Genomic DNA, 14,118 nt, shown 5'->3' on the forward strand with positions numbered 1-14,118 from the left:
CGCTGGGCTGAGCGTGGCAGCGCCGCTGTGGACCCCGCAGACCCGCCGGGAAAACTCCCCTCGCTCCTCTGTACTGCGACCGCCACCCTCATTTCATTTGAGTAGAAAACGGGAAAAGTTCCTTTTCGTTCACCCACAGCTTTGCCAAGCCTCCTCCAGCTGCGCCCAGAGCTGAAATGGCGATTTTATTTCTGTCCTGTATGGGGCCGGACCGAGGATTACCCCGCCACAAGCTATCTGCGGGATTCTGCATGTTCGTCCCCTACCCGCTTGTGTGAATTGCTACAGGGAGTGTGGGAAAGGCGGGAGGGGAAGGGGGCTGTGGGCATCCTCTGCACCTGCAGAGCACGCAAGGGGCTGCCTTGGCCGCCCCCAGTTCTCCTGGGCTCCTCCAGTGGGAATGGGGTTGGCGGCTGGGGGAGGAGGCTCAGATGCCCTGGTCCTGGCCCTGGGTGCATGTCGCCTTTGGAAGCAAGTATCAAAGCCAGCCGGAGCATGTGCTATTGTTTCACTGGAAGTGAGTTCCAAGCCACCGCTTTCCATCTGTTGAGTGTCTGAGTGCTGCTTGTTGAGAGAGTCTGGTGCACACAGGCTCCTCCTTCCCCCTGGGGCCTGCTGGAGCCGGCCAGCCAGTGCCAGGGCCAGTGGTCACTTCCTCTCCCTTCCCTGGCCAGCCTGGTCTCCACCTGGTGGATGGTCACAGGCTTTACAGACACCCCCAGGGCCACCTGGAGCCCTGGTGGCAGCTGGGGTCCTGGGGAAGGTGAGGGCTCCCTGCCTGTCCGTGGGAGTGGCATCGTCCTGTGAGGTAAGTGGTCGCCCTCAGCCTTTGGCCAGTCCATCCTGTGTCACTTTATGTCTCCCTCCTGCTTTCATGGCGGGGGGCGTGCTCCCAAAGAACAACACCTTGGAACTCGATAGCCTGGCACCCCCTGCCCACAGCTCCAGCGGAGTCTGTGTCAGAGCTTGGGCACCATGAACTGTGCTTTTCAAGTGACAGGGGTGAGAAGGGGACAGCCTGGAGGCCTTTGCGGTGGGGGGACCCAGCTGGGTGGTTACAGTGGGACACCTGACTCGCCATGGGGATACTGTGTCCCCAGCTCATTGAAGTGAGCACATTTACTAGTAGTTTAATTTGTTGTCAAATGTTCCGGAGCTATTTGGGCTAATCCAGAGACCGTGCTGTTGGGGCCACGTGTGCCGCCTGGCATGGAGTTCTTATCAGCAGATGGCTCGTTGGCTTGCCACTTAGTTATTCTCCATCCCTTATTGTCATCTGGCCTAGTCTTCTGTAACCATTTCCTCCAAGAGCCCCAGGACGAGTGGCCACCCATGGGGGGTGGTTCTGCAGGGCAGTTCCCCAGTCTCAGAAGACTCTGTGTGCATCCAGCGCCAGTGCAGGCTGGCCCCTCACACTGCCTGACCGATTCTGTGCTCAGAAGAATAATCGCATCTATCATTATTTTGCACTCTTAGGAGCTGGACGGGACTGCTGTATGGAAACTGGATCGATGGGGCTGCAGCAGCTGCCCAGAGAGTAACCCTTTCCTCTCCCGGATCCCCAGGAGCAGTGCGGTCTTCCGTTCATCAGCAATCTCATTCCTGTGCGTTGGGTGCTGTTCTGGGCGCTGGGGATTCAGTCGTGAACAGAATAAGCAGAGACCCCTGGCCAGAGAAGCTGGCATTCTCTGGGGGAGACAGACACGATGGTATAAATAAATAGAATGTGTAGGGTGTTGGATAAAAATTAGGGCAAAGAAGAAAAATCCATAGTGAGACCCTATCTCTAAAAAAGAAAAATCCTGCGGGGAAGGGGATCTAGAACGTGCAGTGTGGAGGAGTTGGAATTTTAGAGAAAGTGGCCAGGCAAAAGGTCACATAGGAGGAAGGACCTCATGGGCATTAGGAGCAAGAAGCCTGTGTGTGTCAGAGGGAGGGACCTCTGGCACAGAAGCAGCCTCATGCAGGCTGCGTGGCCAGAGTGGAGGGAGGGAGTGGGCTCTGGGGTACTGGAGTGGGCTGTGAGGTCAGAGAGGCGACGGGGCAACCCCACGTGGTCACACGAATGAGCTGAGCTCACTCTTCCTCCACTGCATGCCTTGCGGAAGGCAGTGCAGAGGGCTGTGGTCTGACGTGAGTTTTCACAGATTCCTCTTGGCTGCTGGAGGAGGGTGCATGGAAGGGGCCGGGCAGGGAGGCCAGTGAGCAGCAGCTGCAGCCAGCTTTGCAAAGCGTGATAGGGCTTGAACCACAGTCAGGTGTGTCGGGGTCCTTCACAGAATCAGATCAATAGTGAGGAGTTGGCTCACACCAGGACGGAGGCTGAGAAGTCCTGCCAGCTGCCGCCTGCAAGCTGGAGTCCCGGGAAAGCTGGTGGTGTGGCTCCAGTGTGAGCCCGAGGGCCTGACACCCAAGGAGCTGACGATGGGCACCCAGTCCCAGGGCAGAAGGCCAGTGTCCCAGCCGGGAGCTGACGGTGGGCAGCCAGTCCCAGGGCAGAAGGCCAGTGTCGCAGCCGGGAGCTGACGGTGGGCACCCAGTCCCAGGGCAGAAGGCCAGTGTCCCAGCCGGGAGCTGATGGTGGGCACCCAGTCCCAGGGCAGAAGGCCAGTGTCCCAGCCAGTAGCTGATGGTGGGGACCCAGTCCCAGGGCAGGAGAAGGCCAATGTCCCAGCCCAAGCAGGCAGGCAGAAAGAAAGAGGCAAGTTCCTCCTTCTCCTGCCTTCTTGTTCTCTTCAGGCCTTCGAGGGGTTACATGATCCCATGCACACGGGGAGGCATCTGCTCGCCACAGTCCACCACTGCAAACGCTGGTCTCATCCAGAGGCACCTCACAGACTCCCCCAAAAACAGCACGTCCCCAGCTATTGGGTGTCCCGGGCTGGCCAGGTGGACACACAGACCCCACCGGTGCAGGTGGTGAGGAATGGTTGACTCTGCATCCAAGTTAGAGGTTGTGGGGTCTTCATTTGTGCCTGTTTCCTACGCAGACGTTATGCCTGTTCTCTGCCCTCCTTCCCCCGACTCTGCCTGCAGTCATGCTCCTTGGTCCTAGGACAGCCTTGGTGGGGAAGGTTCCAGAAGTGGCGCCTGCTCCATGACCCCCACATCAGCCCCAGGGGCTCCTGGTATCCTAAACCTGCATCCCTGCTCTTGGCCTGGCTGCCAGGAATGCTGCCAATGTCGATTCCTCTGAATCAAGATAAAAATGAAGGAAACCTCCTGCCTCTGCCAGGCAGGCCACGGACCAGGCTGGGGACCCTGGGTGGGGACCAGGCTGGGGACCCTAGGTGGGGACGAAGCTGGGGACCTTGGGTGGGGACCAGGCTGGGGATCCTGGGGGACCCTAGGTGGGGATGAGGCTGGGGACCCTGGGTGTGGTCAAATACCTCCTCAGCTCAGGCCTTGGTTCTTTGGGGAACGTGGTGACTGAATTCACATATGCACGAGCGACGTTTCCAGCTGTCTGAAAACTTCCGACGAGTGTGAGATTCTGCCCGTGTGGGAGAAGGAGGCTGGAGATGGAGGAGATTCTGGAGGTGCCAAGCCCCAGGGCTCCCAAGAGCCGAGTGGGTCCAGCCTCTGCCTCCACCCTCTGCCCAGACTGCACCTTCTTCTGGTACCTTCCAGGGTGCACGCAGGCTCATTCCTGCATGCAGAGCTCTTTAATTCCCAAAAAGATCACACCAAAGGGGAGTTTCAAATTAGGGCATCAGAGCCAAATTGAAAATCAGAGGAGCTGAGCCCGGAAGAAGGGCCAAGACCATGGAGTGAGGAGCTGGTTGCTGGTCTCCAGGTCCCAGGCCAACTCGCTGTCTCCAGCAAGAAAGGGCCAAGCAAAGCCACATGAGGAGAAGAGAAGGGTCTGGCCTGTCCTTGAAGAGTGAGCACCCTCCCATGAGATTGGAATCCTGGGAAGCAAAGTCCGAGCACCCCTGAAAGGTCTAAAGGTGGTTCCCAGAGGCAGAAGAAGTTGTCCAGGCGGTGTGTCCTACCACGGCCAGCAGCTCCCAGCACGTGCTCCCAGCAGCCATTCTGGCCTGGCAGGTTAGAGCCATGGTCAGTGGCAGCTACTGAACCAGTGCCCGTGGGTGTCACCTGCCTTTTCTCTCTTGGATCTAACCAGCATTTCCTGTAACTATTCTGAAAAGACTCCAGTCACTTCCTCTACCACCTCTTCAGAGCTGGGGATGGTACACAGGGTTGGGGAAAAATCAATTCATCAAACAAGCAAAATGTATTCAGCACCTGCTTGCTGTAGATCGGGCACTGGGCAGGGCTTGTGAAAAGGAATTTAAGCCCTCTCGACCCTGGAAACCTTATGGGAGAGAATTAAAATAAATCAGAGGGTCAGAGGTAAGACCTTTACCTTCTGAAAGGTGCACCATTGAACACCAAGAGGAATCAGGCCTGTCTTGTACATGTATAATGAACCTGCCATGACGAGCTCTCCAGGATGACCACTGGGCAGGATGCACCAAGAATCAGAGAAAGGGGGTGAGTTTGACCTGAAGAAGCTGTCATTCTCTGGGTAGACAGACAAGATGGGATCAATAAATAGACAGGCAGATGGTCTGCCCTTGACCTTCGTGTGAAAGGAGAAGACGCTGGCACAAAGATCTCACTTCCGTGTCCGTCGTAGTAGTATTTGATTTACATACTCTCCACCTGTTGGCTTTTTATGGTCTTGGTAATTGCAAAATTATTACTAGCTGTAAATATTTCAAACGATGTGGTAGAAAAGGCAAAGTCCCTCTTCTAGTGGAGAAAATGGAAGCCAGGTGTGGTGGCTCGTGCCTGTAATCCCAGCACTTTGGGAGGCTGAGGCGGGTGGATCATGAGGTCAAGAGATTGAGACCATCCTGGTCAACATGGTGAAACCCCATCTCTACTAAAAATACAAAAATTAGCTGGGTGTGGTGGCATGCAGCTGTAGTCCCAGCTACTCGAGAGGCTGAGGCAGGAGAATCGCTTGAACCTGGGAGGCGGAGGTTGCAGTGAGCCAAGATCGTGCCATTGCACTCCAGCCTGGGCAGCAAGAGTGAAACTCCATCTCAAAAAAAAAAAAAAAAAAAAGAAAGAAAGAAAATGGAGAACCATCCCTTCTTACCATGGACCAGCAGGCCCCTGACGCCTGTGTGCTTCTGACTCCTGGCCAGCTTCTGGTGTTATGAGCGTTTGGATTTTCCCAATATGTTGTTGTTGTAAACAGTGTCAACAAACACCCACATCCATATCCTTTGTTGGTTGTGTTGCTGCTCTTTGGAGTTGATTTTTGGAAGTAAGATTTATGGGTAAAAGTGTTTTTTTGTTTTTGAGACGGAGTCTCGCTCTGTTGCCCAGGTTGGAGTGCAATGGTGCCATCTCGGCTCACTGCAACCCTCACCTCCCGGGTTTAAGTGATTCTCCTGCCTCAGCCTCCCAAGTAGCTGGGGTTATAGGTATCTGCCACCATGCTCGGCGAATTTATGTATTTTTAGTAGGGACGGAGTTTCACCATGCTGTTCAGGCTGGTCTTGAACTCTTGACCTCAGGTGATCCGCCTGCCTTGGCCTCCCAAAGTGCTGGGATTACAGGCATGAGCCACTGCGCCTGGCCAAAAGTGTGTTTTTTTACACATTTGTGTGCTGGTAAAAACATATTTACGTTTTTTTTTTATTTTGCCAAATTGTCCTCCAAATTGGTTAGACCAATTTATTATACTCCCACGATCATAAGATGAGAGAATCCTTTCACCACACTTTCAACAAAATAAGAGAGACTTAGTTTTGTTTATTTTTTCCAGTGTAGGGAGGGAAGGATCTTGTTTTGATTTTCATTTCTGTGTTTATAAGCGAGACAAGATGTTGCTTGTGTCTATTACCTGCTGTCTCGACAGTGAGTTTGTATTCTTTGCCCTTTTTTCCATTTTAACACTTTCTTATTGATTTTTACAAGTACCTTCTGTGTAAAGGATAGTAACCCATTGGCTGTTATGTATTTTGCAACTCTTTTCTCCAAGTCTGTGGCTTGTCTTTTAACTTTCCTCATGTAAGTAATCAAAACTGTGCCACTTTTCCTGTAGGTATTCTGGGTTTCTCGTCAGCCCAGAAAGGAGGCATCATTTATAATAGAAAATTAAAATGAAAAGAATAAGAAAGAAGTGACCTAGATTTCCCCAGGTTGGGAAAGGAAACTGTGGCATACTGACAGAAGGGAGCATCGAGGACGGTGACTACGACGAGGGGACAGAGGCCGAGGGAGAGGCTTCTGCCACGTTTGGTGACTGCAGAGACGGCAGGGGCGTTTGCACGCTGGCCGCCTGTCCATGTGCACCCACGGCCCACTTGTTGAGCGCATGCCACCTGCCGGGCCCGGCCATCCACCCGCGCACAGAGCCTCCCCGTTCACCGAGCTTGCACGCCAGCGTCAGGCTTTGTGAAATCCAGCAGAGCTGAAACGATTTGGGATATGAAGTGTTTAGAGTGGTGGGATTCTAGGCTTTTAAAAAAAAATTATTTCCAAGAAATTTGAGCGGTGAGGTTATTTTTGCCACAAACTGAGAGAACGGGGAAGTGAAAGGGATAGAAAATTAGCCAGGACAAAGCAGCATCCTCCCAGTTTCTCAGAAGTGGCTGGATAGGAAAGAACAGATCCGTGTAGATGCAAAGTGGTGCTCTGGTCTTCTGGGGCTGAGCACGCACTTGTCATTTTGCAGTTGCAGTGTGGAGTCGTGGCGCTTCACGAGGGGGCGTTTGCTGGCCACCCTGACTTCCTGCTTGTCGACAGCAAGTGCCTCTGTGGGAAGCTGGTGGGTCAGGGCCACCTTGCCTTCTCTCTTGGTGCATTTTGGTGGTCTCTGGGTCTCTGGCTTCCCTTTCCCTCTCCATCCTTTCCTCCTGCACTTCCTCAGGGATCTTTCTCTTGTGCTCATCCGTCCCTGTCACGTCCCTGCTTGGCCTCATTAGGGACTAGCCTCCTGGGGTGGCATGTGTGGGCTTCTCATGGCCTCTGGGGTGGCCTGCCTGGACTTCCCATGCTCCCCCCAGGGTGGCCTGCCTGGGCTTCCTGTGGCCCCCCCAGGGTGGCCTGCCTGGGCTTTTTCAGGACCCCTGGGTGGGTGGCATGCCTGCCTCTGTTGTCTGGTCCCTGTAGCCTTTGTCCCCACTCCTGAAGGCACCAGATACTCTGCTGTCACTTTCCTGACTTTGCACATTGTCTCACTGGAGAAGAATGTCCCTCCGTTTCTCCACCCCTTGGTCACCTTATTCTTTAAGATTTGTTACAGTGTCATCTACATGGTCATGTCTTCCTTGAATCCCTGCATCCCTGGAGCAGACCCAGGAGCTCCTCCCCAGGTCCCTGAGACCCCCAGCATGCCTTGGTGGTGCCTGCTGTGTGGCCCTGGACAGCCTGTGTCTCCTCCCCAAGCCGTAGATTTTTCATTTATCAAATGAGGATGACAACGAGCAGCCTGAAAGCTGGGGATTAACTGGGAGGATGGAAATGTGCCCGCAAATCCCTCAGCCTGGGGCCTCCCAGGAGGCTGCCATACAGCTGTCCCCAAGGCTTGCACCCTGTGTGCTGCAACAATGCTGGTCCTCCCCACTCTGTAATGAACTTGCTGAGGATAAGGACTGAGGGAGGCTCCTGGGGGCCTCTCTGGCAGGGGCAGACCCCACACCTGGAGCAGATGGACAGGCAGTGTTCCATCAGTTTCCATATGCAACCATGCTCCTTCTGTACAAAGCTCATCTGTCTCTGACTTCATTAATATTAAAAATAATACTAAAAGCCAACTCTGCACCCCTCGCCCCCTTGGGCTAAAACAGCTTTTCTGAACTGGAGAGATGCTGCCTCATGCAGACCCCAGGAGGCCTCTGTCCCCAGCCACGGGCCTGTGACTTTCTTGTCGCCTCTGCCCACTGGAGCTGGGGCCCCAGACACACGAGACACGCACGCGGCGGCCACAGGCCCCAAAGGCAGTTGCTGGGCTCTGCTGTAGCACGTGACCTTCTCCGCATGAGCTGGGGATGGCGCGGCTGGGAAGATAACCTTGTTTTGGTCACGAGGTTCTGCCATCAGCATGGCCATCTGGGCGAGACTGCTCTGCGCACCAGGACGGTCTCTAATGTGGGAGCCCTCCCTGTCCCCTTTGCACAGCCAGGCCTAAAGATGCTTAACGTCTCTTCATGAGGAGCGTGGCCCACCTGCAACTCATCTCCCACCTTCTGTCTCATTCAGATTTCTGGAGCACTGACTGGTTTTCAATTCACACTTCTTTCCAGTAACCTGGGCTGTTCTCTGGGCCAGCCCACTCCTTATGAGCCAGTGTCTGAGTGTGACTGACAGGTACCCTGGGTGGGGCTTTGAGGCCTTTCAGGTACAATAGGACCCTACCTCTCGAACGCGTTGCGGTTTATAGGGCTGCGTTTTTTGTGGGAAGACCAAGGAACGATGTGTGGGGAACTGGAAGAGGGTCTGAGCAGGCCAGGCTGGGGCGAGCTGGGGGCCCGGATGCTTCGGCCACAGTAGCCTGGAGGTCGATCCTTAGCCCCGGCAGGCATTCTCAGCTCGCCAGCCAGCTGGCGTTTCTGTAAGAATCTCATTTCCTGCCGCCGCAGAAAGCTCCTTGGTGGTAAATGAGCTCCTATGAGAAGCCAAACCGAAAGGCTGGGCCTTTCTGTGTGGACCTCTCAGGCCGGCCCTGGGAGAGGGGTGGGCGTCTGAGTTTCTCTTTCCAGCATTCCCGGCCTCCGGGAGCTTCCCATGGTGACCGTGTGGGCAGCTGCAGATTCTAAGTGAGGGTCAAGGCTGATCCAAGAAGCCAAATGACCCCTCTGCTCAGGCCTGACTCCAAATTGAGTCAGCCATCAAAAGTGCAAGAAACTGCAAACTGATGATGTCATTTCCAGAAATAGGACTTGGAATCCTAATTGTCCTCAGACCTGAGCTCCATTGTCCCTAACAGCATAGACCCATAGGTCCTGTCATCCCACTCCGTAGCAAGCTGTGTAAAGAAGAGGGCTGCGTCCTACTTATTTTGAGTGACTTGTACGGTACTTGTCACATTCCTTTAGAAATAGACTGAATGCTAGTTTTAGGTGCAAGAGCTTGTATTTATTTTAGTGAAAGAAACTGTGGCCACGCTTTTTCAGATTGATTTCTTTCTTTTTTCTTTTTTCTGAGACCAGGTCTCCCAGTGTAGCCGAGGCTGGAATGCAGTGGCGCGATCTCAGCTCACTGCAACCTCCACCTCTAAGGTCCTTCCTCAGCAATTCTCCTGCCTCAGCCTCTGGAGTAGCTGGGATTACAGGCACATGCCACCATGGCCAGCTAATTTTTGTATTTTTAGTAGAGATGGGGTTTCACCATGTTGGCCAGACTGGTCTTCAACTCCTGACCTTGTGATCCGCCCACCTCGGCCTCTCAAAGTGCTGGGATTACAGGCATGACCCACCACGCTAGGCCTCTGATTAATTTCTTAAGGACCGCCTGCTGGAGGCCCTCTCACTCCTGCCTGTCTGAAACACCAGGTGTTTGCTCAGGTCAGAGGGGATCTCTGACCCCTTCCCGCAGGGAGAGCACAGGGCTCCTGCCAGCCCATTTCTTCTATTGCTTCCTGAAAACACAAGCAAACAGACCCAAAGCGCCCCTCCCCAAGCGTGTGTAAGATAATGTTTCGCAGATTGCAGGATGATAGAAAACTGAACTCTTGGCTGGGCGCAGTGGCTCACGCCTGTAATCCCAGCACCTTGGGAGGCCGAGGTGGGTGGATCTCCTGAGGTCAGGAGTTCGAGACCAACCTGGCCAACATGATGAGACGTCCCCCCGCCCCCGCCGTCTCTAGTAAAAATACAAAAATTAGCTGGACATGGTGGTGCACACCTGTAATCACAGCTACATGAGAGGCTGAGGCAGGAGAATTGCTTGGACCTGGGAGGCAGAGGTTGCAGTGAGCTGAGATCGTACCATTGCACTTCAGCCTGGGCTACAGGGTAAGACCCTGTCTAAACAAAAAAAAAAGAAAACCAAGTTCTTAACAGGGAGGAAAATTCTGTTCCTTTATTTTTCTTAGCAGTGGAGCCCTTGCTGGCATTTTCTTATTTGAGTCATTTGGGTCTGAGAGCCCCGTGGAGTGAGGAACGCAAAGTGCCTTCACCTGGACACGGCTTTAGGGAGCAGGGTCTGTGGCGGCCCAGCTGCGGGCGCCTCCCCTCAGAAGAGTCCCTCTCTGAGGTTGCTGCTGCCTGGGAATGGCTGTTGTCATGATCCCCAGCCTTGAGGTACCATTTCTTTCCTCTCCCTCTGTTTTCTCATTCCCTTTGGATTTGCTTTCTAAGCACCATCTAACCTGTGGCCTGCGCAGTCATGTGCCTTCCCCTCCTCTGATGTGCTCGGGGTGTGACAGGGGGTTCAGTTCTGGATGCTCCAATCCTCGGGGGCAGGCCCATTCTCACCACCACCTCGACACTCTTAAATGAGGGAAAACACTTTTCTGGACCAGTTTAGACCAGGTCTGAACTGTTTCTGAAGCGTCTACTGGAAAATTATGTGAGGTGGGAGACAGGGAAATCTCAAGGATTTGCCAAAGTGAGGAAGCCTGAGAAGGAGACGAGCTGTGCCTGGCCAGGACTCCACCAGGGCCAAGCTGAGTGAGGGGTCTTCCAGCCCCTGGGCCCCACCCAAATTCAGACAATAGCAAAAACATTCGGTGAGTCTGAATCAGGGTGAGGCATTGGCTCAGAAGCTGGGAGTCGGGAGCAGGAGTTGGGGCTACACGCGGCCGGGCCTTAGCTCTGAGGAGCTTAGTGGCAGACAGAGGAGGGAGGTAAGTAAATGAGAGAAAATACCCTAGCCCCCCGGCCTCCCAACCCTGCACAGCCACAGGACATGACGAATGCTATCTCCAGAAGAGGTGTGCAGAAAACTCCATCAGGAACTTATATTTTGCCAGGAAGACAGCCTTGGAAGGGTGCTCGTTCTGTGCCCACAGGGCAGCCCAGTGCACACTTTGGCTGTGGGGTGAGCAGGACTCATGAAGGCTGCAAGGAAGGACACGGGGGGAGGGCACTCCAGGTCTCTGCAATTCTTCTCAGAGATTTCAGCTGCCCCCGGTGGATCCTCCTCCCAACAGCCAGACGCCTGACGTGGAATTGCCTCCAGAAATGAGGACTTTTATTTCTGGAGTCATCCAGAACGACCAACCTGGGACTTATATTTTGGTGGGGGGATAGACCATAAACAACTGATAGATGTCTAATGTCATGGCAGAGATAAGAGCTCTAAAGGAAAAAAACAAAGCGGAGAAAGGGGATAGAGAATTCCTGGAGCTGCTAGTTTAGATATTGTGGTCAGGGCACGTGTCGTGGAGATGACATTTGAGCAGAGAGGTGAATCAAGTGAATGAGGAGCAGACTCTGGAAGGGAAGGCCAGAGGCAGCAGGCGCTGGGCAGGGAGACGGTGGAGAGGAGCAGCCAGGGACCACAGTGGGTCAGTTTTCTCCGGATTGGGGTTCTGTTCTAGGCATGACAGAAGCCACTGGAGGAGACAAAGGCAGGGAGTGAGTGGAGCTGACTTAGACGCAGGTGCACAGGAGGGGTCTGTGGGGTGGCTGCGCCAGCCAGCTCTGGGGTCTGAATCCAGCTCCTACCTGCTGGGGACACTGGATACACCCCTTAGCCTTCCTGTGCCTCAGTTTTCTTCTCTGTAAAATGGAGCAGTAGGGCCCTGGCAGGGACGATCTGGTATAAAGTGTGGAGAGCATTTCACCCACACAAATGATGCTGTTATCCCGCCTTTGCTCTCTCCTCCCCTGCCGCCTTTCCTGCTTTCTAATGTATGAATAGAATCCGGGCTGCTTTGCGGTGGCCCTTTGAGGTCCACATTCTGTGTAACAAGCACTAGATCACTGTTGCCATGGCAGTTGCAATTTCTTTCCCCCTCAGGAGCGTAGGTTTACGAATTGCTGAAGAGGCCCCTTTAGAGTGAGTTGAGCACTCTAGAGAAAATTTCTGCTCCCTATCAGGGGAATTGCAATCATTCTGGGGGCAATTCCATGTCAGGAGTCCGGCTGTTGGGAGGAGGATCCGCCGGGGGCAGCTGAAATCTCTGAGAAGAATTGCAGAGGCCTGGAGTGCCCTCCCCGCCGTGTCCTTCCTTGCAGCCTTCATGAGTCCTGCTCACCCCACAGCCAAAGTGTGCACTGGGCTGCCCTGTGGGCACAGAATGAGCACCCTGCCAAGGCTGTCTTCCTGGCAGCCACAGTCTACATTTATTTGACATTTGTTCGGGTGTCGCTCTGTGACTGTGCTTCTGAAATGCCTCTGGGGGACTGTGGCCATTGCTGCTTTCATGTAAAGGTACCGCTCACTTCCTTTCAAAGCCCAGTGGTGGGAGCAAATCTAATAGCCCACCAGCAAAACGTTAGTTATTTTAAGGCAAGCTGGTCCTCAACCATCCTAATAAGCAAAGAACAAGGAGCTTTGGCCATTGCGTACAGGGATGGCCGGTACTTCAGAAACAAACAGATTTGAGCTTTTCACCGATGAGGTGCCCAGTGCAGATTTCAGTTTGTGATTGGATGACACCGTACGCGGCTCTCCAAAGCTTTGTTCTTTTTCTTTCTAAAACACAGGACGAGCAACTCTTGCTCGGATCTCAGGTGTGTGTGAATGCTTTCAGCTACAGAAGAAGGAAGCTCAGGTCAAATAAACTTAAGCAAAGGCAATGTTTTGACTCATAACTAAATAGTCCGGAGATAGATCTGGCTTTAGATGCAAGTAGAATCAGGGACTCAATTTTCCTGTGTCTCCTCCCCTCCCCCAAAGACCTTCCCCTCCGGTATGGCCAGTATCGAGGTTGTCTGGCTGCCCAGAGCTCACACCCTACCAGCCTCGTAACCTTGGTAGAAAGAGTAACTTCCAGAAAACTTGAGAAGTGTTCTGGAGAGAACCCCGAGGGCTGAGCTGGGCCCCCCCGGGAGCCATTTCAGCGCAGGGCCTGGGTGCCCTGACTGCTAGGCTGGGGTCCCCTCGAAGCAGTAATACCCAGAAGTCGCAGGTTTAATTCGCTAATTATATTTTTGAAATCAAATTTTTATTTTAGAACTATTTTAGATCTACAGAAAACTTGCAAGGATAGTGCACGGAGTTCCCATAGTCCCCACCCCGGTTTTACCACCTTGCTTCAGGAGGGTACACTTGTTAAAACGAATGAACCAATACTGATACTTTATTATTAACTAAAGTCCATGTTTATTCAGATTTCCTTGTTTGCTAAAAATGTCCTTTCTCTGTCCCAGGATCCCGTCCAGGATCCCACATGACATTTAGTCATCCCGTCTCCTTAGGCTCCCTTTGGCTGTGCCGATTTCCTGGCCTTTCCTTGTTTTTGATGATCTCGATGGTGTTGAGGAAGCCTAATCCGGTGCTTTGTAGACTGTTCCTTAGTTAGTATTTTCCTGATGTTTTTCTCGTGATTAGACTGGGGTTAAGGGTGTTTGAGGGGGAAGACCACAAAGGTGCAGGGCCACCGTGGCCAAATCATGTCAAAGGCACACACTTCCAAGAGACGCTGACCTTGGCCACCTGGCCGAGGTGCTGTGAGTCAGGCTTCCCCACTGTAAAGTCACCCACCCTCTCCCTATCTCCAGGCCGTGTGCTCCGGAAGGGAGTCCCCGTGCACAGCCCATGCTTAGGGCGGGGGTTCCACAGCACCTCGTTGAGGGGGCGTCTGCCCAAGGCGTTTGGAATCTGGCATGGGACGTTTGTTTCTCCTTCCCCCATGTATTTGTTTCACCATTTTTGTTTATTCTATGTGGACTCGTGGGTGTTTATTTATTTATTTATTTATTTATTTATTTATTTATTTCTTTATTATACTTTAAGTTCTAGGGTACATGTGCATAACGTGCAGGTTTGTTACATATGTATACATGTGCCATGTTGGTGTGCTGCACCCATCAACTCGTCAGCACCCATCAATTCATCATTTATATCAGGTATAACTCCCCAAGGCAATCCCTCCCCCCTCCCCCCTCCCCATGATAGGCCCCAGTGTGTGATGTTCCCCTTCCCGAGTCCAAGTGACCTCATTGTTCAGTTCCCACCTATGAGTGAGAACATGCGGTGTTTGGT

Source organism: Piliocolobus tephrosceles, chromosome 19 (assembly GCF_002776525.5).
Source record: "Piliocolobus tephrosceles isolate RC106 chromosome 19, ASM277652v3, whole genome shotgun sequence".
Classification (NCBI taxonomy): domain Eukaryota; kingdom Metazoa; phylum Chordata; class Mammalia; order Primates; family Cercopithecidae; genus Piliocolobus; species Piliocolobus tephrosceles.